We start from the raw sequence: 25,718 nt of genomic DNA, 5'->3' as shown, positions 1-25,718 counted from the left end.
TCACAGATATACAACCATTCCAATAATATTGACTTGGACAGCCTTTACACAATGTGATATTTTCAAAAAGCAATTTAATTGTACAGATCATGGCAGTATTGTAGATCACAATTGTGTTGAATATCAGATAATTGATTCTGCTGACAACGCTCACTTTTATCCTGCTTTAAGAATAACAAGTCTCTGGTAACAAAGGTGCTGTCTCTAGTCTCCATCATGAAGATGTCAAAAATTAGGTTGCTTGCAAAGTCTTACCTATTAGGCCTAAAGCTAATTTAGTGGTGTTCACTAACTACAGAATTCATGTTGCCACATAGAAAAAAGTTTACATTAAAAAAATGTGGCTGATGCTCTTTATCCAATGTTATTTTGCTTTAAAACAGAAATCATAAAACCTCATTAGCAATATAGCTAGCAAATTTAGGGACACTTTTTTCTTAATTCATTCATGGGATGTAGGCATCATTGACTAGGCCAGCAGTTACTGCCCATCCCTAATTGCCTATGGAACAGTTAAGAGTCAACTATATTGCTGTGATCTGGAGTCACATGTCGGCCAGACCAGATAAGGATGCCAGTTTCCTTCCTGAAAGGACATTAGTGAACCAGATGGTTTTTTTCAACAATTAACAATGGATTCATGGTCATCATTAGACTCTAATTCCAGGTTTTTTTACTGAAATCAAAATTCCACCGTGTCCCAGAAAATTACCTAGGTCTCTGGGTTAACAGTTTAGTGATAATACTATTTAAGGCAAGCCTTCGCCTAAGTGCATGGGAGTTAGAGAAAGCTGGAACAGACAAAAATTAGATGTCGAATACCACAGAGGTCTGACCGATGTAGGCAATATTAAGAAATGTAGTAGAATCAGGCAGGAAGTCCAGCAAGGCCTATCGCAATTTTGGGAACAGCTCACAGTATCTTTTAACTAAGGTCTGGACCTTGAGGTGAGATTGTGACTAGGCAGCCCGAGTTACCTATTAAGGGGGTAATTGCTCATCAACGTCATTAATTACAGATCTCATCTCATTGATGTGCTATCTTCTATTGTATTATTTGTTGTGAATCATCTAGATGCTGAGAATATTTCAGATGGAAGTTCCGAGTGGATACCAGGTGACTTTAGTTTACTGTTTGCTCCAACCAACCTCGATGTTGGATACCAAGCACCAACACCTCAGGCATAGGAACTACATGTCCACGGACATTGGCATCAGAGATTTGCTGGCCTCTAAGAAACTTCATGACCCATGTTATTCACATACAGTAGACATTTCATTGGTCTTCTTCATTTCTTGCTACACCTGCATGCCATGCATAAGAGCAGCCAGGTCATTCTGTGCTACATTTGTTCTGGAGTCTCCCTCGATTTAAATAATAATGTCTTTCCATAAAAATGCACAACCTCACACTTTCCTAACTTCAACTCCATCTGTCAAGTTTTTGCTCTCTCACTCAACCTATCTATATTCCCCTACAGGTTCCTTATGTTCTCATCACAACTTGCTTTCTCACCTATTTTTGTACTGGCAGCAAATTTAGATATATCACACTCTGTCCCTCCTCTGAGTAATTAATATGGATGGTAAACAATTGAGGGCCTTGAACCAATCCTGGTGGTACTCCACCAATTACATCTCATTAACACAAAAAAAGACTAATTAATCCCAGCATTCTGTCTCCTGAGGGGAGAGTCTCAGATTATGATATTGCACATTTCAGATATTGATGACAAAGAAGTCCTTTGGAGTACAGGATGTTTTTCTTCAATTGTAAAGAACCTCGGTGAGACCACAACTAAGATATGGTGTGCAATTCTGGTCCCTCTGCCCAAGGGAAGGATATGCTTACCATAGAGGTTCACCAGGCTGATTCCTGCACAATCCCCTATGGGACACTGATTGGGTATGTATTCTTTAGCATTTAGAAGAATGAGAGGTGAAGACTTTCAAACTCACAAAATATTTAAAGGTCCAGTTAAGCCTGAAACAAGTTTTCCCTTGGTTAGGAATGGGTTAGAGCCAAGGGAGCCTGTCTTAGAAGGAGGAGTAGGCTGCATTTGAAAAACAAGGAATTTCTTCACACAGAAGGAAGTGAATGTTTGGTGTTTTCTATCCTGGAGAGTTGTGGAAGCTGAGTCACTGAGCTGAGCCAAGACAGATTGATAGATTTTTAGATACTAATGAAATCAAGGGATAGCATGGGAAAATGGAGATGAAATAGATGGTCAGCTACATATTTATAGGGTGGCACGGTGGCTCAGTTGTTAGCACTGCTGCCTCACAGCACCAGGGATCCAGATTCAATTCCTACCTCGGGCAACTGTCTGTGTGGAGTTTGCACATTCTCCCTGTGTCTGTGTGGGTTTCCTGTGGGTGCTCTGGTTTTCAGTCCAAAGATGTGCAGGTTAGGTGAATTGGCCATGCTAAATTGCCTGGTGGATTAGTCGGAGGTAAATGTAGGGGAATGGATCTGGGTGGTTTGCTCTACGGAGGGTCGGTGTGGACTTGTTGGGCTGAAGGGCCTGTTTCCACACTGTAAGTAATCTAATTATTGTGGGCGGCACGGTGGCACAGTGGTTAGCACTGCTGCCTCACAGCGCCTGAGACCCGGGTTCAATTCCTGACTCAGGCGACAGACTGTGTGGAGTTTGCACGTTCTCCCCGTGTCTGCGTGGGTTTCCTCCCACAGTCCAAAGATGTGTGGGTCAGGTGAATTGGCCATGCTAAATTGCCGTAGTGTTAGGTAAGGGGTAAATGTAGGGGTATGGGTGGGTTGCGCTTCGGTGGGTCGATGTGGACTTGTTGGGTTGAAGGGCCTGTTTCCACACTGTGGGTAATCTAATCTAATTTAATATTACAAAGGAATGAATAATCTACTTCAACATTCCTGTTTAATAATGCCATGTCATACCCTCCACCTTGAAGGTGTTTGGAAATGATTTAATGCTTATACTTCAGGTGTTTACTTAAAGAATGCATATTTGGACCACACACTCTAGCTCTTCCCATAGATGGCAAAATAGGAGCAGGCAAACAAGTATGCTTCCTGAATTTCCTAAACAATTGATTTATAAGCAGAGACTTTTTAATCTGCTTGTGGAAATAAATATAACTTTTCTGCTGTTAGATACTTTACCCTGCGCAGCACGATTAAGGACACAGGTCAGCAGTTAACCTTTGAATTGAGGGTTCACTTGATATCACTTGAGTTTGTATTTCCTGGTATGCAGTAACCTGAAGTATCACAGTTTGATTGCAGAGACTATCAGTAAAGCTTTCACAAGAACTTCCCTCAGGCTGTAAATTCAATGGTTGTCGTACCAAGAATGGAACAACACATGCACGATCAGTCTTTGGAACAGAATTAATTAATTCCACTTCCTAAAAAAAGTGAAAATGAACACGGAATGGCAGAACCCAAGATGAAACTTGTCAAATTTCCAGACTGGCGCCTACAATATAGCTGCTGCCAGTCAATGGGGTATTTATGTGTAAGCGTATATTATTTCAACAACAGGGGGATTTCTTATCTGTGCATATACTAATGACATCATCTCACAAAAATACAAGAGTGTGCTCTATTGATTCAGAAACATGCTTTTTAAATACTTTGACTGGAAAGAATGAAATATGCAGCAGAATTTGAATTATATTTTGTTTGATTCAGAACTCTGGGCTGAAGCTTATGCTTCTTTGGCTGAATGTCAATTTTGTTGAATTTCACAGAAGTTTCTCTTTGTGTGCCTGAGTGCAATCTCTGAACACATCTTACCAAACTCACCTCATTAACTACACCACCTCGATCGCAGCCCTCTTGCTTAATTCTAGCTCCGTTCTGCCATCCACTGGGACCAGAAAAACCCACCACTCACAGGATACCTGCTGAAAGGATGGCCGCTCTGCACCTGGGCAATCACTGGTAATCCACTGTTGCCCCTCACTGGCAACGTACTGGCACAGCAGCCATTAAGACACCCTGCTCCAAGGCACACAGCTTGGCCAACCCTCCCATCTCTTATGCTAGTCCAATTTACCACCAAGCCACACAGTTTACATCCTTAACTATATCTGTCACCTTCTCTAAATCACTGCTACTTTGTCCCCAGTGCCCACTGGAGACCCAGATCTTGTCATTGTCAAGTCAGGGAACATCACATACAGGCAAACAATTGGACAATTCAAAAAGTTGAGCATTTACTTATACCCAGCAAAAGCTCCCCAATTCTGGTCCAAGTACAGAACTGCACCTTCAGCAGCCCTACTGGCTGTTCCATCATGGCTCTGGTCGAATCATGAGCAGTATTGTATCTGCACTCTGCATCAGTCAGTGAGTTGCACAACCATGCCTTCAACTGTTATCACAATGAGTAGCTCTTGACACCCAGCAACAAGCCTCATAAGGCACATGGACCCTCAGTTAAGAAGGTGGGATATTTTGGAGGCCCCCTTGTAGAAGCTAGAATCATTGGATCAGATGTGATGGAGACAGAGAAACTGGGAGAATGGAATAGAGTCCTTACAGGAAGCAGGGTGTGAGGATGCGTTGTCAAGGTAACTGTGGGAGTCATTGAGTTTGGAGTGAATATTGGTGGCCAGCCTCTCCCAGAAATAGAAACAGAGATGTCAAGAAAGAAAAGGGAGGAGTCAAAGATGGACGAGATGAAGGTGAGGGCAGGGTGGAAATTGGAAGGGAAATTGAGAAACTTTTCCAATTCCAATCGAGACAGGGAAAGGGCACCAATGATGTTATTGATGTACCAGAGAACAAGTTGTGTCAAAGTTCCCAAGTAAGACTGGAACAAGGAATTTCCATATAAGAGGAACCTCAATTATCCGGCATTTGATTATCCGAATATCAGATTATCTAGCAAGATCGCAATGTCCCGATGCTCGGCTAAACTATGTTATCTGGCATTTGATTAACCGGAATTTGATTAACCGAACAAAATACTCTCCCCACCTGTGTCTTTCGGATAATTGAAGTTCCTCAGTACCCCACAAAGAGAAGCGGGCAAAACTGAGGCTCATGTGGGTACCCATGGCCATACCTTTGACCTGAAGGAAGTGAGAGGAGTTAAAGTAGAAGGAGTAGCATCTCATTTTCTACTTGGGTATCCTGCAGCCTTAAGACTCAAAATTGTGTTCAACAATTTTAGGGCCTGAGCATCTTGTCCCATGTCCTTACCCCACCCCCAATACTCTAGGCTTTGCCATCACATTGGTTGCTACCACAAACAATCCATTGTCCCAGGCTTGATCCATTCTTTTATCTGTCCAACTTCTGCTCTCTCTCTCTCTACCTTTTATTTACTCCTCCCAACTCCCCCGACCTATTTTCAGCATATATATGAACCTGTTCATAACCACAATCAGTTCTGAAGAAGGGTCACTGGGCCCGAAGCATTAATTCTGCATTCTCTTCACAGATGCTGCCACATCTGCTGAGTTGTTCTAAGCAATTTCTGTTTCTGTTTCTGATTTCTAGCATTTTTTTTTAGTTTTTTTTAAGTAATTGTCATTTGTTGTTTCCCTTGTGCCATTTTAGAATTTTGTTTTGCCCCTAAATCCCTCAGGGTCCCTGCTCCCAATCACTAGATTTCCCTTCAATTAAAAATTGTTCATTTTTTTTGAAGTTGCAGAATGCTCTGCTCAGTAGTCTACTGACACACGTTGCTGGGGGCTCAAACAGAAAGACTATTTCAATGGCAAAATATATAAGAGCTGCCAGATCTCTTCGACTACATGTTAGCAAGACGTATTGCTTTTGTGAGAATAGAGAAGGGAGAAAATTGAAGGAGGTGAAAGAAATATTTGTTTGATTAATGAAAGATTTTGCTCAAAACTCTGATTCCTGATATTGGCAACTTCTTTTTTAAAGCATTGGCATTGCATTGTCCCTAGGTGGGAATCACAGTAAATCTCAGTTTCTCTCTTTACCTCAGCTGCCTGATTCCGAGTTAAGCCCAAACTAATATAACTTGTTTAAATTTCCACTGGTGGTAAAATTCTATGTGAAAAATCAGAGAAACTATGCATTTGGATATTGTCTTTCATGAGCTCAGAACTTTTCAAAGTGCTTTACCAACAGTTATGGGGTGGCACGGTGGCTCAGTGGTTAGCACTGCTACCTCACAGCGCCAGAGAGCTGGGTTCAAGTCCAGCCTTGGGCGACTGTCTCTATGGAGTTTGAACATTTTACCCGTGTCAGCGTGGGTTTCCTCTGGGTGCTCCGGTTTTCCAAAGATGTGCAGGCCAGGTGGATTGGCCTTGCTAAAGTACCCATAATGTTAGGTGCATTAGTCAGCGGAAAATTACTTTTCAGAGGGTCAGTGTGGACTCATTGGGTCAAATAGCCTGTAGGGAATCTAATATACTGCACAGTTTCACGTTGGTTTACTTAGCTCAAAATTTGACACAAATTCCCAACACACCCAGAAACCTCATAAGTTGTAAAGGCAATGGAAAATTCATGCTGCTGCAATATTGTCATCTTTAGACTGTTAACATGAAAGTATACTGGAAGGCAAAGCCAGGGAGCTTTAATTAATTGTTGCTGAGTTACACTCAACTTGAAATGTTAACCCAGATGCATCCAGCGCTGCTGAGATTTCTATTCTTTTCTGTTTTATTTCTGGCTTCTAATGTCTACAGTATTTTACATTTTTAAAATTTGAATTAGCATTTATTTTATAATATATAAATGAAAAGGGTTCATAAGGGTGCCCAAAGTGGCAAGAGTGCCAGTCTCAAATACAGCATACACTACTTTCTCTTCAGATTATATATCTCTCTCTAAGATTACAGATATTCCACATTGATGCATTTGGAAAATATACCAAAACATATACAATACCAAATACCAAATCTCTTCTAACATTTCTGTTCTCCAGTATCCACAGTATGTTGTTTTTATATATTTGTATATGATATCAAATTCAATTTCTTTCCAAGTGCAAATCTGAAGGAAGCAGATCAGCAACAAAGTAGAGACAGAAGGGTTAATATTAGTCAGGTTAAAATTAAAGTGTATGTTATCCTTGGAATAAGTGCTATAGTTATGCTTGCTATCTTCCATGTTTTAACATTGTAAGCAAATGCTTCATTGCTACACAAAGCAAGGAGATAAGGGAACTGAGAATCCAGTTATGATGGCTGAGTTGCCATGGAAACTAACAGACTCAAAGCTGAAGGTTGAGAATAACCGGGCCCGACATGAGGTTAAGAATTATCGATGTGTGCTGAAAACTCTATTTTTTGAGAAGATTTTCCAGTAACGGAGATGAACTTCTTCCTTGCAAATGCTTGAATAAATTCTCTGCTTGCTTGATTCATATAGACTGAAGAATGACCATTTTTCACACTGCTAAGTTTTTTGTTCCATTAAATTTCAGTAGAAAGAAGAATTCAACATAATGTATCATAGGCAGCTGATTGACTGCCCCAGTGCCGCACGCCTATGAAAATTGACATTCATTGGTTGCACATTGTTGATTTCCCATCATTCTTTCCAATAATGTAGCAAAGTGGGAGATAAATAACCCTACTTCCCATTGATGGGCTGACATTCTGCTCAAGATTCTTGGGTTAAATGTCAGAATGAAGATTGTACAGTAGAAGACAAAGCAGGACAACAGGCCCAGTTCCTATAGATACTCAAAACTTAACTCAGTCTGAAAAAGCAGCTACCCAGAGTTAAGAGCAAAATGTTGCAAGAATGAGTTGACTTGAATAAAGGACAGCATTAAGTAGACAGAGTTTTTGACCAGCTAGAATGCCAATTAGGAATATAGTAACAAGAATAGGCCATTCACATAAAGCAATATCCACCATTTTTGTTGATGGTAATCAAATCTTCAATGCAATTTTCTCATACCATCTTCATCTGCCTTAATGTTATTAGTCTCCAGAAGCCCATCAATTTCTATCTTGAACCTGCTCAAAGATTGAGCTTCACAGCCTTCTTTTTGATGGAGAAATCCAAAGATTCACCAACCTCTGAGTGAAGACATGTCTCTTAATCTCAGTGTTAAATGGCCTACTCCTTTTCTTGAGAGTGTTTCCTGGTTATAGAGTTAACAGCCAGGAGAAGCCTCCTCTCTCTATCTGCTCTATCATGCCCTATGAGAATTTTTGTATATTTTAAAGAAATCACTTCTCAATCTTTAAAAACCTAAAGAATAAAGACTCAGTTTCTTCCATTTCTCCTCATCAGAGAATCCTACCATCCGAGGCAGTAAGTTGACAAACCTCCATTGAAGTCCCTCTAAGGCAAGTATATATTTCCTACGGTCCTGAAATCAAAACTAAACACAATATTCTAGGCAAGGTCTCACCAAGGTTCTCTCCAACTGCAGTGACAGCTTTACTTCTGTCCTCAAATTCCCTTGAGTGTCAAAGTACCATTTGCTTTCTAATTGCTTGCTGCAACTGAATGCTAACTCTCAATGATTCATGTACAAGGACACCCAGATCCGTTTGGATTCTCACACTTGCCAACTTCTCACTATTTTGGAAATATTTTACCCTTCTGTTTTTTTTTCTACCAAAGCAAGCCTTGGAGAAATATTTATTTGCTGTAGAAATTGTAACTCTTTTACAAACCAGCCACTGCCTGTCTAACATCAAATTTGTTAATACATTTCCCCAATCCACTTGAACCAACTTGCCCTTCAATCCCACATAGTTTTCTTAGTTCAGAGATGAATGCGACAATTTGGTGAACATTCAGCAATGTCAACCAGCCAGAGAAAATACATCTCAGGGCCCACTTATATCTCTGTTGTACGGCTGACAGATCAGCCCCTGGTAACTGCACATGTTGGTTTTTGACATATGAAAGGTGGCAATCCAATGGGATTCAACTGTGCATTATAGTTTTCAATCGAGAACTGGGTATACAATTTGCACTGTTATTTCTCAGCAAGAGATTTCATTGGTTCAGTTAAACAGGTAAGGATCTATTGCATGCCAAATACTTACTCATTTACATTGTATTCATTCAGTCATGGGGTGTGAGCATTACTGGCAAGGTGAGAATTTATTGCCTATCCCTAATTGTCATTGAGGGGATAATGTTGAACTGCCTTCCTGAACTCAATCTATGTTGTGTCTGTACTCCCACGGTGCTTTAAGGAGAGAGTTCTAGGATTTTATCCCAGGGATATAGTTCCAACTCGAGATGACGTGTGCCTTGGATGGAAACCTGTAGGTGGTGCTGTTCCCATGAGCCTGCTGCCTTTGCTCTTCTGAGATGGCAGAAGTCACAGTTGATAGGTGCTGCTGAAGGCACTAGTGCAGTGTATCTGGTAGCTGGCATACACAAGTGCAATGTGTCAGTCACAAAACAAGTGAATGTTTAAGTTGGTGGACAGGGCACCAATAAGCAGGCTGTCTTGTTGTGGATGGTGTCAAGTTTCTTCAATGTTTTTGGAGCTGCAATCATGTTGAAAAGCAGTGAGTATTCCATAACATTCCTCACCCATGCTTAAGGAATGTTGGACAAGCTTTAAGGAATCAGGAGTTAAACTTGCCACAGAAGTCCCAGTCTCTGATCTGCTCCTGTACCCCACCACTCACAGTGGGATCAGTTTGTCTCTCACCCTTGAGGTCTATAGAGCGAAATATCAACAAGGAAGCATCAGGAATTTTGCCAATAAAAAGTCTGCCCTTCCACATACTGTCCGAACTGTTTGCCAGCTACAGAATCTAATGTTTTCATTGTTCCTAACATCCTATTCAACCCTAGGCTGAGTTTTCAATTTAATTTTCTCTCTATCACAAAGGCTCCCTTGATTGAACTTTTATAGTATGACACATCTCCATCTCATCCTAGCTTATTTATTACTGAAACATTCAGTCATGTATCTAACACTCCAGAGTTGATCATTATCAGGCTTTCCAAAGCAGCTTTGCTTTTGAATTTAGCTATGACCTTGCATTCCCTCATTTCTATCACCTTCTGTCTATTGTCAGAGTCTAGACTCTTGTGCACCATTTCTTCCCCACCACTGGTGACTATTCCTATCTAACACAAATGCTCTGGAACATCACCACCTTTTTCCTCCTCAAAATCCTGCTTCTTTGACGTTGATTTGGGTTATCATTCCTAAGAGATCCTTCTTCAGAAACAGAAACAGAAATTACTGGAAAATCTCAGCAGGTCTGGCAGCATCTGTGGAGAGAAATCAGAGTTAACATTTCGGCTCCAGTGACCCCTCTTCAGTGCTGATGGTAGCTAGGAAAATTTTTTTTATTATGCAGAAGGTAGGGTAGGGGTAAGAGATAAGGAGTAAACAATAGGTGAAGATAGAAACCAAAGAGAGCAAAGTACAGTTGGACAGACAAAGACGTGGATAATGGTCAGCCTAGGAGACCGTTGTTAATGGGGACTGTTAACGGTTAACAATGGATAATGTGTAATAGCAATCCATGTGATGACAAGGCCTGGTGTTTTGGGGTTGGTGTAAGGATATGCCTCAAGCCCTAAAATTGGTGAACTCGATATTGAGTTAAGAAGGCTGTAGAGTTCCCAAGTGGAAAATGAAGTGTTGCTCTTCCAGCTTTCACTGAGCTTTGCTGGAGCATTGCAGCAAGCTTTAGACAGTGAGGTTGGCCTGGGAATAAAGTGGTTTGTTGAAGAGTCAGGCGACTGGAAGCTCAGGGTATTTTTTGCAGACAGGACATAGGTGCTCGGCGAAGCAATCACCCAGTCTATGTTTTGTTTCCCTAACATAGAAGAGACCACATTGTGTGCAGCGAATGCAGAAAATGAGATTGTGGGAAGTGCAGGGAAAGCACTGCTTCACTTGAAAGGTGCATTTGGGCCCTCAGATACTGAGGAGGGAGGAAGTAAATGGGCAGGTATTACACCTTCTGCGGTTGCGAAGGAAGGTGCCATGAGGCTGTAGGGGGTTGTTGGGAATGAAGGGAGAGTGGACCAGGGTATCCCAGAAGGAACAGTCCTTGTGGAAAGCTGACAAGGGAAGGGAGGGAAATATGTGTGAATGCTGTTGGGATGGTAGGTGACAACAAGGAGGACACTATCGCTATTGCGTGGGGGAAGTGAGGGGGTGAGGGTTGAAGTGTGGGAGATGAGTCAGACCCAGCTGAGGGCCCTGTCAACTACAGTGCGAGGGAATCTTTGACTGAGGAAGAAGGTGTATATTTAGAGGCCCCTTTGTCAAAGTTGGCATCATCAGAATAGATGCAACAGAGATGAAGGAACTGGAAGAACGGAATAGAGTCATTACAGGCAGTGGGGTGTGAGGATGTATAGTCAAGTGAGAGTCACTTGGTTTGGGGTGGATATTGGTGGCCAGTCTTTCCTCAGAAGTGGAAACAAAACCATCTTTCTCTGGCTTAGTTTCTTTGTTGTTACACTTCTGTCAAATGTATTTATAAATGCTAAAATGTGTACTTTAGTGTTTTCAAAACAAAATTCACAGGCATTTGTTCTTTAACGTAATAAACTTCACATTTCACATTCAGGGTTCAAATCAGAAAATTGGTGAAGTGGCTAAGAACATTACATTGAGTGGGGGGTCTACTGGTGGGGGGCACCAAGAAGTTTGAAAGCTCTGCCATTGGATATAGAGTGGATGGCGGTATATACACAGTACACTAGAATTGGGAGAGAAAGTAAACAGCAGTGTACAGTCTGTTGGGAAATTGAAACAGTCTGCCAGTGGTAAATAAAAGTGTTTCATGCATACCTCATTCTTATGTTGATAATGCTTTGTTTTTTGCACATACTCATATTTGATCCATTTAAGACTTTCCACCCGTATTACATCAGCATTATCAGATTTTACATTCATTTTGTTTTGGTCTGGTGCTAGGGTTTAACGACACAAACCTCTGATTAAATATATCAATCATCAGTTCATTTCACTATCAGAATATCTCTGCAATCTGCCTCAAGCCCTTAACAGACTGGAAAACATTGATAAAGCTCAAAGTATTTCTAGAAAGATTCCTCACCTCAGTTATGTCTGCCTGTCTACCCCACGCCTACCACAACCTTTACAGATAAGATTAGCAAGCTCCATCAAAGAACTCAATTCATAGTAAGCTTGCAAGGTACTTAAATGCAGGTGAGTCTCGGACACACTAGTTTTAGATACAAGTTCAGGATCATTTATCTTTAGGTTTTACACTGCAACAGTTTAGTTTGAACAATAATTATGTATTTACTTTGACAACTCTGTTACTATTGTGAAGTTCTCCAGAGCCCCTTATTCTGTTTTCAATTCTACAACAGAGTAATCCACAGAAGCTCATGTTTCATAGAGTTACCAGCCATGGAGAACGCCTTACACAAGCATTGAGAGACCTCCCAACTAGCTCATGGACTCTTGTGTTTAATCTCTGGCAAGTATATCTTTTTGAAAGAACCTCAATTAATTTTACATTTAGATTATATCCAAGAACAATGTTATTATTACCTTGAAATATTAATCTGTCACAACATAGAGTTAATAGGTTTTACGAGGTAATTCATTTGGCATCTACTTCAGTTAAATTTAATAAATTTAGAGCCCAATTCACATTTCAATGATACAAGAAAGAAGATAGGGCTCTCGCTCAAGCCATTTGCAACAGAACCACATTCTTGCAAGATTTGGAGATGCCAGTGTTGGACTGGGGTATACAAAGTTAAAAATCACACAACACCAGGTTATAGTCCAACAAGTTTAATTGGAAGCACACTAGCTTTCGGAGTGACGCTCCTTTTTCAGGACTATCACCTGATGAAGGAGCGTTGCTCCAAAAGCTAGTGTGCTTCCAATTAAAGCTGTTGGACTATAACCTGGGGGGTGTTGTGTGATTTTTAACCTCATTCTTGCAGGTAGTCATGCTGTTTGGCACAATTCTTTGACACGCATGAAAACTTTATCAAAATGGTTCCTTTACAGTTTGTATTCATTATAGTGAAACAACATGCATAGCAATCAATGCAAATCGATTGAACATCCTCAGAGACTAATTTTTGTGTGAATTGGTCTTAGTCACTTTCTAAATCATTGGCTGCCTGTCCCAAAAAAAAATCCGATTCTGTCAGAAAGTTTTTCACATCTCCTTCCAGAAAATCCTCCAATTCCAGCTTTCCACAATTCCTCACTTATTGCTGCTTCACCAACAGACAGCTTTCTGATATCTTAACTGTACTGTCTGAAATTCTCTCCCTAACCCACTCCCCTTTGTTACTTCTCTCCTTAACTTCAGACATTTCCTCAAAAGAGAGTTTTCCAACAACATGAATTTATACAGCACTTTTAATGTAATAAAACACCAAAATTGAGCATCAAGCCACATACAATGTTATCAGGACGGATGGCCAAAATCTTGTCAAAGATGTAAGTTTTAGGGAATGTCTTAAAAAGGTAGAGAGAGATAGAGAGCTTTAGGGAGAAAATTCCATGAATTGGCATTTTAAAATCAATGTGTTGCTTAATTGAGAGCCAATTATATAAATTCATGCTGTTGCTGGAAAAGTCTGTTTTGAGGAAATGTCTGAAGTTAAGCAGAGAAGTAATGAAGGGAGTGTCTGTTTCCATGCTGTATGAAAGACTATACGACCCATGACCAAATTGTAAGTAGCATTTGACCAACAGTCACAAATTATGGATGGTTAGAATTGCTACCATTTGAATTTGGATATAATAATATCAATGTCCCACTTTTCTTGTCTGGACAACAAAAGCATTCTTGGTACTGAGATGACCTGATCACAAACTAACCAGCTACCTTGCACATTATTTGACAAGGCCCTTTGAAGCAGGTTGGTCCTGAAGCTTGGGTTCCATATGATCCACTGTAAGTGGCAAATTGGATACAAAATTGGCTTGATCATAGGAGACAGAGGGTACTTGTGGAGAGATGATTTTCTAACTGGGGCTCTGTGACTAGTGATGTTCTGCAAGGATCAGTGCTGGGATCTCTGATGTTTGTCATAGATACTAAATGAATATTTTGCATCAGTGTTTACTGTGGAGGAGGATATGGAAGAGAGAGAGAGTGGGGAAATACATAACAACATCTTGAAAAATATCCATATTACAAAGGAAGTGGAGCTGGACCTCTTAAAACGCATAAAGGCAGATAAATCCTCAGGACTTGATCAGACGTATCCTCAAACTCTGTGGGAAGCTAGAGAAGTGATTGCTGAGATATTTGCATCATCGATAGTCACAGGTGAGGGGCTCGAAGTCTGGAGATTGGCTAATGTAGTGCCACTATTTAAGAAAAGGTGGTATGGAAAAGGCAGGGAACTATAGACTGGTGAGCCTGGTATCGGTGGTGGGCAAATTGTTGGAAGAAATCCTGAGGGACAGGATTTACATACATTTGGAAGGGCAAGGACTGATTAAAGATAGTCAATTTGGCTTTGTGCATTGGAAATCACATCTCATGAACTTGACTAAGTTTCTTGAAGAAGTAACAAAGAGAATTGATGAGGGCAGAGCAGTGGACGTGATTTATATGGACTTCAGTAAGGCTTTCGACAAGGTTCCTCATTGTAGACTGGTTAGCAAGGATAGATCACATGGAATACAGGGAAAACTACACATTTGGATACAGAACTGACTCAAAGGTAGAAGACAGAGGGTGGTGGTAGAGGATTGCTTTTCAGACTGGATGCCTTTGACCAGCGGTGTGACACAAGGATTGTTGCTGGGTCCACTGCTTATAAATGATTTGGATGTGAACATAGAAGGTATGGTTAATAAGTTTGCCATGACATCAAAACTGGTGGTAGAGTGGACAGCAAATAAGGTTTAGATTAGACTTACAGTCTGGAAACAGGCCCTTCGGCCCAACAAGTCCACACCGACCCGCCGAAGCGAAACCCACCCATACATATACCCCTTACCTAACACTACAGGCAATTTAGCACGGCCAATTCACTTGACCCGCACATCTTTGGACTGTGGGAGGAAACCGGAGCACCCGGAGGAAACCCACGCAGACACGGGGAGAATGTGCAAACTCCACACAGTCAGTCGCCTGAGGCGGGAATTGAACCCAGGTCCTTGGCGCTGTGAGGCAGCAGTGCTAACCACTGTGCCACCGTGCTGCCCATTATCTCCAAGTACAACAGGATGTTGATCAGATGGGCCAATGGGCTGAGGAGTTTAATTTAAATAAATGAAGCGCATTTTGGAAAGGCAAATCAGGGCAGGACTTATAGACTTAATGGTAAGGTCCTGGGGAGTTTTGCTGAACAAAGAGACTTTGACGTGCAGGTACTTAATACCTAGAAAGTGGAGTCAGAGTTCGACAGGATAGTATAAAAAGTGTTTGGTATACTTGCTTTTATTGGTCATACATTGAGTATAGGTGTTGGGAGGTCATGTTGTGGCTGTACATGACATTGATTAGGCCAGTATTGGATTTTGAGATAAAAACAATGACTGCAGATGCTGGAAACCAGATTCTGGATTAGTGGTGCTGGAAGAGCACAGCAGTTCAGGCAACATCCAAGGAGCAGCGAAATCGACATTTCAGGCTAAAGCCCTTCATCAGGAATAAAGGCAGAGAGCCTGAAGCGTGGAGAGATAAGCTAGAGGAGGGTGGGGGGTGGGGAGAAAGTCGCATAGAGTACAATAGGTGAGTGGGGGAGGCGATGAAGGTGATAGGTCAGGGAGGAGAGGGTGGAGTGGATAGGTGGAAAAGGAGATAGGCAGGTAGGACAAGGCCGGACAAGTCATGGGGACAGTGCTGAGCTGAAAGTTTGGAACTAGGGTGAGGTGGGGGTATGGGAAACGAGGAAACTGTTGAAGTCCACATTGATGCCCTGGGGTTGAAGTGTTCTGAGGCGGAAGATGAGACATTCTTCCTCCAGACGTCTGGTTGTGAGGGAGTGGTGGTGAAGGAGGCCCAGGACCTCCATGTCCTCGGCAGAGTGGGAGGGGGAGTTGAAATGTTGGGCCACGGGGCGGTGTGGTTGATTGGTGCGGGTGTCCCGGAGATGTTCCCTAAAGCGCTCTGTTAGGAGGCGCCCAGTCTCCCCAATGTACAGGAGACCGTATCGGGAGCAATGGATACAATAAATGATATTAGTGGATGTGCAGGTAAAACTTTGATGGATGTGGAAGGCTCTTTTAGGGCCTTGGATACAGGTGAGGGAGGAGGTGTGGGCGCAGGTTTTACAGTTCCTGCGGTGGCAGGGGAAGGTGCCAGGATGGGAGGGTGGGTTGTAGGGGGGCGTGGACCTGACCAGGTAGTCACAGAGGGAACGGTCTTTGTGGAAAGTGGAAAGGGGTGGGGAGGGAAATATATCCCTGGTTTTTGGAGGTCTTTTTGGAGGTGGCGCAAATGTCGGCGGATGATTTGGTTTATGTGAAGGTTGGTATGGTGGAAGGTGAGCACCAGGGGCATTCTGTCCTTGTTATGGTTGGAGGGGTGGGGAGGGGTGGAGGGCGGAGGTGCGGGATGTGGACGAAATGCATTGGAGGGCATCTTTAACCACGTGGGAAGGGAAATTGCGGTCTCTAAAGAAGGAGGCCATCTGGTGTGTTCTGTGGTGGAACTGGTCCTCCTGGAAGCCAATACAGCGGAGGCAGAGGAATTGGGAATACAGTATGGCATTTTTGCAAGAGGTAGGTGGGAAGAGGTGTAATCCAGGTACCTGTGGGAGTCGGTGGGTTTGTAAAAAATGTCAATGTCAAGTTGGTCTGCATTAATGGAGTTGGAGAGGTCCAGGAAGGGGAGGGAGGTGTCAGAGATGGTCCAGGTAAATTTAAGGACAGGGTGGAATGTGTTGGTGAAGTTGATGAATTGCACAACCTCCTCGCGGGAGTACGAGGTGGCGCCAATGCAGTCATCAATGTACCAGAGGAAGAGGTGGGGAGTGGTGCCGGTGTAATTACAGAATATCAACTGTTCTACGTAGCCAACAAAGAGACAGGCATAGCTGGGGCCCATACGTGTGCCCATGGCTACCCCTTTGGTCTGGAGGAAGTGGGAGCATTCGAAGGAGAAATTGTTAAGGGTGAGGACCAGTTCAGCCAAACGAATGAGAGTGTCGGTGGAAGGGTACTGTTGGGGACGTCTGGAGAGGAAAAAACGGAGGGATTGGAGGCCCTGGTCATGGCGGATGGAGGTGTAGAGGGATTGGATATCCATGGTGAAGATGAGGCATTGGGGAAGGTGGAGGACGCGGGTGGTGTCTCGAACGTATGTGGGGAGTTCCTGGACTAGGGGGATAGGACAGTGTCGAGGTAGGTAGAGATGAGTTCAGTGGGGCAGGAGCATGCTGAGACAATGGTTCAGCCAGAGTGGTCAGGCTTGTGGATCTTGGGAAGGAGGTAAACCGGGCAGTGTGAGGTTCCCAGTCTATGAGGTTGGAAGCTGTGGGTGGGAGATCTCCTGAGGTGATGAGGTTCTGTATGGTCTGGGAGATGATGGTTTGGTAATGGGGGGTAGGGTCATGGTCGAGGGGGCGGTAGGAAGAGGTGTCCTCGAGTTGGCGTTTGGCGTCAGCGGTGTAGAGGTCAGTGCGCCAGACTATCACTGCGCCCCCTTTATCCGCTGGCTTGATGGTGAGGTTGGGATTGGAGCAGAGAGATTGGAGGGCTGCACGTTATGAGGGTGAGAGGTTGGAGTGGGGGAGGGGGGTAGACAGTTGAGGCGGTTAATGTCCCAACGGCAGTTGGAAATGAAGAGGTCGATGGCAGGTAATAGGCCAGCGCGGGGTGTCCAGGTGGATGCAGTGTGTTGGAGTTGGGCGAAGGGGTCCTCGGAAGGTGGGTGGGAAACCTGATTGTGAAAGTAAGCTCGGAGGTGGAGGCAGCGGAAGAATTGTTCGACGTCACGGCGTGTATTAAATTCATTGATGCGTGGACGGAGGGGGATGAAGGTAAGTCCTTTGCTGAGGACTGATTGTTCGTCCTCAGTGAGGGGGAGTCTGGAGGGATAGTGAAAACTCGGCAGGGCTGGGAGCTGGGATCTGGTGTGGGTGTGGAGCTGGGAGTGGGGGTGGAACCTGTAACTGGAGTGGGTGTGGTGGCGGGGGGGGGAATGGGGATGGAGTCATGAGCAGGGGTAGTGTTCCCCTCGGGGTTCTTGGGGGTGGGGATAGTGGCAGTGGGGTCTGTGGGGGGGGGCGTGTCAGCAGAATGCAGGTGAGTGGTGCTGGTGGGGGCAGAAGTGGTGGTGATCACGGCAATAGGGGTCGCGGAAGTCATTGAGCGTGTGGCATCAACGATGATGTGAGGGGCGGAAGTGATGTCAAGTGTGATGCATGAGGAATTGTGAGGGGTGGAAGTGGTTGTGGGAGTGGCCATGATGGGGACAGAAGTGACATCATCAATCAGCATGGGGGCGGCAGCTGCATCAGTCGCATGGCTAATGGCGTCTGAGTAGTTTCTGAGGCCGGGGAATCTTCTTGAATGTTTGAGGAGCGCTGGTTATGGAGGTGGGTTGATAAAAGTTTGTTGTACTTACAGTTTCTGATGTTTGAGATGGATTTGAAATACTGTTTGTTGAGAATATGAATTCTCCTGAGGATGTAGTACAGAGTGGGTCCTTTGCAATTCTGAGAGAGTGTGGCCCTCAGCTGAGGCAGGGCTGACTGTAGAGAGGTTAGGTGCCAGCGCATTGCTGAGAGCGTGGAGTGGAGGATCTTGAAGGACAACTGTTGCTGGTGTTTTTGTATCTGTAGTCTGTACTGTTTGTTCTGTTCGGGTCCGAACTCTGCTGGTTTAAAGGTGGTCCGGAGTCCATGTGGGATGAGTTGGTTACGGAGGTAGGCACTGAGGAAGCAAATGTGGCAGTGGTAGCGAGTTTGTTTCACAACATGGTTGAAGAGCTTCAGGGCAGAGGAAATGACCTGGGAGTTGCAGTGGGAGAGGGACTTCCTGAGATTCTTGTAGAGAGAAGAGGAAAATTCTTCAAGGCAGGCATCCTTGGAATACTGTAGGCAATTCTGGTCTCCCTGCTACAGGAAAGATGTTACGAAACTTGAAAGGGTTCAGAAGGTGATGCTACCAGGGTTGGAGAGTTTGAGCTATATGGAGAGGCTGAATAGGCTGGGGCTATTTTATCTGGAGTACTGGAGGCTGAGGGGTGACCTTATAGTGGTTTATAAAATCATGAGGGGCATGGATAGAGTAAGTAGCCAACGTCCTTTCCCCAGGGTAGGGGAATCCAAAACTAGGGGGCATAGGTTTAAGGTGAGAGGGGCAAGATTTATAAGGGGCAACTTCTTCATGCAGAGGGTGGTGCACATATGGAATGAGCTGCCAGAGAAAGTGGTGGAGACTGGTACAATTACAACATTTAAAAGGCATCTGGATGAGTATATGAAAGGAAGGGTTTAGAGGAATACGAGCCAAATGTTGGCAAATAGGACTAGATTAATTTAGGATATCTGGGCGGCATGGATGAGTTAGACTGAAGGGTCTGTTTCCATGCTGTATAGCTCTATGACTCTGTATAGATATATCTGATATGTGGGAGAATATAAAGCAGTTGGAAAGATGGGCACAGAAATGGCAGATGGAGTTTTATGCAGGAAAGTATGAGGTGATGTGTTTTGAGATATAAAATACAAAAGGAAATGTAATGGCAGGACTCTTAGGAGCACTGATAGAACATAGAACATAGAAAAATACAGCGCAGTACAGGCCCTTCGGTCCTCAATGTTGCGCCGACCAAAGCCTACCTAACCTATACTAGCCCATATGGAGGATATGCTTATCCAATGCCCGCTTAAATGACCATAAAGAGGGAGAGTCCACCACTGCTACTGGCAGGGCATTCCATGAACTCACAACCCGCTGAGTAAAGAATCTACCCCTAACATCTGTCCTATACCTACCACCCCTTAATTTAAAGCTGTGTCCCCTAGTAACAGCTGACTCCATTAGCGGAAAAAGATTCTCACTGTCAACCCTATCTAAACCCCTAATCATCTTGTACACCTCTATCAAATCTCCCCTAAACCTTCTTTTCTCCAATGAGAACAGCCCCAAGTGCCTCAGCCTTTCCTCATACGATCTTCCTACCATGCCAGGCAACATCCTGGTAAATCTCCTCTGCACCCGTTCCAGTGCCTCCACATCCTTCCTATAGTATGGCGACCAAAACTGCACACAATACTCCAGATGAGGCCGCACCAGAGTCTGATACAACTGCAACATGACCTCAGGACTCCAGAACTCAATTCCTCTACCAATAAAGCCCAGTACACCATATGCCTTCTTCACAGCACTATTTATCTGGGTGGCAACTTTCAGAGATCTGTGTACATGGACACCAAGATCCCTCTGCTCATCCACACTACCAAGTAGCCTACCATTAGCCCAGTAATCCATCTTCTTGCTACTCCTACCAAAATGAATGACTTCACACTTAGCTACATTGAACTCCATTTGCCACCTTTCTGCCCAGCTCTGCAACTTATCTATATCCCGCTGTAACCTGCCACATCCTTCTTCGCTGTTCACAACTCCACCGACTTTCGTGTCATCCACAAACTTGCTCACCCAGTTTTCAAGCCCCTCCTCTAGGTCATTTATAAAAATGACAAACAGCAACGGTCCCAAAACAGATCCTTGTGGAACACTGCTAGTAACTGCACTCCAAGATGAACCTATACCATCAACTACTACCCTCTGTCTCCTTCCAGCCAGCCAATTCCTAATCCAAACCTTTAATGCACTCTCAATGCCATACCTCCATAGTTTTTGCATTAGCCTACCATGGGGTACCTTATCGAATGCCTTGCTGATATGGAGAGGAATCCTGGGAGTCCAAGTCCATAACTGGTAGGAACCCAATATATTCCTCACACATATAAATGCCATTCTATAAACGCATATAGGGGCTGAAGACTTAAAAATCATTTTTACTTTAGCCTTTCATTTAGTGAAGAACCATGTCTGCCTTAAACATTTGTTGGTAATACAGCTCATTGCTTGAACAATTTAGTCTATTCTATATATTTTTTGGGATCAAATTCTTCTGAATCTGTATTAGCAATTGATACTTTCTGTATATAATTTCTACACACATTACAGAAGAACTGAAAGGAAGGAAAATAAGGTGACATAATGTCATACACATTGTTGAAGCATTTCAGAACATTACACACAGTAAATGATTTCTGGAGCACAAGACTATTATGTAGATACATGGAAAACATAATTCTCATCGATACCAACTTTCATCAGATAGTTGTAGCAGAGGTTTGCTACTCAGTCAAATTTTCTTTATTCTGCCTGAATAACATACTGCTTACATTCAATCTCGATCTGACAGAAATAGCTTGAGGAAATATTTTTCACAGTCCACAACGATTTTACTGACCCTGTTAAATAAGTTCTCAATTTGGAGCTAAATTGTGGGCATTTTTGTTTATCAGGTTGGAAATAAATTGAAATGACATAAATCTCATTTAATGCAAAGCCAACAGAAACATAAACCAAAAGTCAAGGCTGGATTAGAATCTAGGTCACTGAAATACAATAGCAATGTGCCATGCATTTCTTCATATAACATTACATTTAAGTTTATACAGGGTTTTTGAATCTGGTTATGCAGATTTGTTTCATGGGATGTGGGTTTCACTGGCTAGGCCCATTCCAGAAAGCAATTGAGAGTCAATCATATTACACTGGGTCTGGAGTTACACCTGCGCCAGACTAGGTAAGGATGACAGATTTCTTTCCCCATATACATCTGTGAACAAGATGGGCTTTTATGACAATTGAAAATGGATTCACGGTCACCATTTGGCAGGCTCTTTATTCTAAATTTTACTGAAAACAAAATTTCACCATCTGCCATGATGGGATTTGAACCCCTGTTCTGGATTACCAGTCCAGTGATATTACCACAATATCACTGCCTCACAAGTAATTATCAGGTTTACAGTTCATTGGACATTTTGAAATCCATTACATAGATCCTTCATTACATTATCTTACCCATATGTATCAGTTACATTAGACCTTTCAAAAGCCTTTATTAATTGCTGCTAAAAAGCTTTTCATAATTAGACAATTAGTATATTCAATATTTAATTCATCCCAGTCATATCAGTTCCTCCTGTTCTTCATTGCTTTGGTGCTCAACATGCGAGTTATGTTGATCCAATATTACTGTTTTATAGCTATTAGTAGAAAAATCATTTGGAATTCATTCATTGTTGTACATATGTAAGAGTCTTGATTTTGATGGAGAGTTTGTTATTCTTCTGATTTCATACTTCAAAGTGCCAAAAGTACATAAAAGGAAGTACATAAAGTATTGGTTTCACTCACTATCAACCTGCTAAGTTGTACCCTTGTCCTCTGCCTTTGGGTAGAAAACCAGCCACCATCTTTCAATCATGCTCATGCAAAGCCCCCATATGAAGTCCGTCAATGTCACAGGAACAAAACATGAGTACGCTTGGCACGACCTTAATTATTAAACGTTAATGTGTCTGCGCAAGCTCAATCACTCCCTTTGCTGAAACCACAGCCCTCATCTCCCACTTCCCACTAAAGTGCAACAAAATTTGTGTCCATCAAAGGAGGGAATTATTCTTTTTCATTGCAGTTTCATTAACCTCAAATGGTAGTGCAATTTCTTTTTGACAGCTCAACTTAGTCAACTTGCAATGTGCCCAATTAAGGGTTTAATGGAGCTGTTCTAGAACAAAAGGTACTCTCAGTACATAGACTCCTGAGTTTCCCTTGCTAAATGTCATGACTCTGGGTAAAGTCCTGCTCCCAGTTTTCACTTTCCCTGGATAAAATAGGTACCAACACTGATCAATACTTCTCAAAGCAAATATTCTGATATTTCAGTTGCTATTAAACTCTATTTTGGCAGTTTCTAGTCATCCACTGCATTGAACATGCTGCATATTTTTATATCTTCTGATATTTCTGGATTTTATTTTGCTGAAGCCTTCAGTTTATAAAACCGCATTTTCCTGACATTTTGCCAGTCAGTGCTACAGTACACATTGCATGGTAATAATGTTGGCAGGACAGGAATTGTTTTTTATATATTCCAAAGGGATTCATGAACTGTCAGAGGAGGATCAATACACTAAGAGCATCTATAGATATGACGTTACCAATAAATAGAAGTGCCCTGTTACCAACATAAAGTGATGGTGGTGTTCGTGGTTGGGGGGTGTGGGTTAAATTGACTTTGGATGATTATGTAAAATATTGAATCAGTTACCTGCTATTGACTGTTACTGCTTTTCATTTCCATTGAAGTCAAATATATGGGTAGTTGATCAAATATTGCCCAAAGTTTGCATTTTCCCAAAATATTCATTTACAGACTGTCACTTGCAGTTGTGTATGCCGCAAGGGCCTTGTCTCTGTCAACTATTTTCACTTTACCACAGAGACAACGAGTGAGTTATTATCTACTGCACATCAATTTATCGACAATCTCAAGAGCGAACTCATCCTGAACCTATGAAGGGCATTATACATTAAGGGTCATGTTTTAAATTTAAGAAAAGACTTTACTGGCTAGAAACCACTAAGTAAATTTTTAATAAAACAGCGAAAAGCCACAAAGCTTTGAAATCATAGTCAAGAAATGGCTCAATCCAAAACCTTCAACATTAAAACATCATTGAAATCAAGACAACCTGTGGGAAGCCTCAAATGGTAATAATTGCTATTAAGGAGCTCAAATTGGGGTTATTAGCAAAGCATTCAGACAATCAACTGGATGCTCAATTGGGAGGGGACAAAAAATTAGACATAATCACTTGTCCAATTCAACTCTGGCTGTGAAACAAATGTAAACCAGGCAATTGTAATCCAGAAACCATAACTGAATTGGAATCAGTGGTCAATTGGAGAACGAGGGTCACATTTCTTTTGGCTATCAATATAAACAAATCGTCATTGAATCAACAAATTTACATTCAAGGTGTGAGTGGTTGTGGGGTTTAATTATCAGCTCACTGTCCCCATTATAGTTCTTCCAGTGGATTGCCTCTCTCCACCAATAAGCAAGTTTTGAACCCCATTTGCTGATTTTTGACTGCCCACATACTACAGGCAGAAAGCTTTTATAAAGAGTTTAACAGAGTAGCTGCTATCTCCAGAAAAACAGATAATTCACATTTACCTCCTTATCTGCCTCAATGCTGCAGAAAGACCACCAATTTTAGCCAAATCCCTGACCTTGCAGAGATATATAATCTTCCAACTTTGCTGAATTCAAAACTGCTTAACCTATCATTGCACTCTGAAACCTAAATGTGTGTGTTTTAAAATTGGAGTATTTTTGTTATATTTCTTAGTTTGTGTTAAATATAATAAATACCGTCTCTTTCCTTTCTTAAACCTCTGATGGTACTTTGATCAGAAAGCACATAGGCATCTAAATGCTCTCAAAATTGGTAAGCATATCCTTTGCATGAAAACCTGTTTCAGAAAAATGAAGATTAGGAAAAGAGGCAAACTATTCCACCTCTCGTTCTCTTCTCATAATGTGAGCTACTATCCAAAAGGATGTTTGCAAGCCATTCCAATCATCCTCTTCACAAACCTGCCCTGTGTTTGATATTGTTTCCCCCAGCTGGTCATGTCAACAGCAGCAGTTCCTCGGATAATCTGGATACAGGAATGGCAGAAACGTGCTGCTCTAGAACAAAAGGTGCTACCTGGCAATTAACACCATCCCTCAGTCACTTGACTCAACTGGTCATACTTTCATCCAAGTCAGAAAGTTGCACGTTCAAGTTTCATTCAGATCTTGAGGATGAAAATGTTGAGACTCCAGTAGGGTACTGTGACAGTGGAGTTACACATAGTGTCCCAGCCAATATTTATCACTCAAACAACATCACAGAAGCGGATTCTCTGGTCATTGCTATATTGTTGTTTGTGGGAGCTTGCCATGTATGAATTGGTTGTCACATGTCCTACATTACGACATAGACACTTAAAGCATTGCATTTGCCGTAGAGTGTTTTGTAGTGTCCTGGATTTTTGAAAGATGATACATAAATACAATTTTTGGCTTGTTTGAATTTGAAGGTTGTGGGTTGAGGTCCACCTACAGATTTCAGCATCTAATTTTGGTTGACACTTCTGAGAAATTGCTACATTGCCAACAGTGTCATCTGCCTGCTTAAGTATCTACAAAATATTGTGCCATTTAGATTGGATTCTCTTGATGTGATAATCAACATTGTCAACACCGTGTTCTTTTTACAGCTTGCCATGTTCAAATTGGCTACTGCATTTGCCTCTGTAAAAACTGAGAATACACTTCAAAAATTGCAATGCATGTTGAGATGTGATTAGGTATTGTACAGTTCTTCTTCATATTTCTGACTTTTGAATGGAGATACCACTGGTGGAAAGCAGAGACATTTTACATTAAGCACGTTCCTCAAGAGACCAGATGAGATATTAAGGGTATCACCTGGATATCAGGGCTCCACTTGTCAGTTTGAATTGATATTGTACATCGAAAAGAATGGTTGCCAATGTTTTAATATTTGGGGAGTTACGGGTCACAGAAAAAGTGTTCGTGTCTATTCTCTGGTGAATATCTTTCATTCTACTAGAGTCCTACAATATTTAAAAATTTCAAAAAGGATGAACAGATTATTTTGGAGACCAGGGCTTAGGACTTTCTTGGAGTTGATCCCACTTTGTCATTGTAACTTCATTATGCAGTTGTTGGAAACTCTGCTTATATCGCAATCTAAATGTTACCCCTTGCTCCAAAAGTCA

The 25,718-nt window shown here is 42.3% G+C and overlaps 1 protein-coding gene across 3 annotated transcripts in view; it reads right to left on the bottom strand.

Annotated features, from left to right (window-relative positions):
* The window catches only part of LOC132816445 (E3 ubiquitin-protein ligase SH3RF3-like), a 370,186-nt gene that overhangs the window by 146,008 nt on the left and 198,460 nt on the right, over positions 1-25,718 (bottom strand). The gene's annotated exons all lie outside the window — the stretch shown is intronic.

Source organism: Hemiscyllium ocellatum, chromosome 6 (assembly GCF_020745735.1).
Source record: "Hemiscyllium ocellatum isolate sHemOce1 chromosome 6, sHemOce1.pat.X.cur, whole genome shotgun sequence".
NCBI classification, from domain to species: Eukaryota; Metazoa; Chordata; class Chondrichthyes; order Orectolobiformes; family Hemiscylliidae; genus Hemiscyllium; species Hemiscyllium ocellatum.
This window is presented reverse-complemented; position numbering and strand designations above follow the sequence as displayed.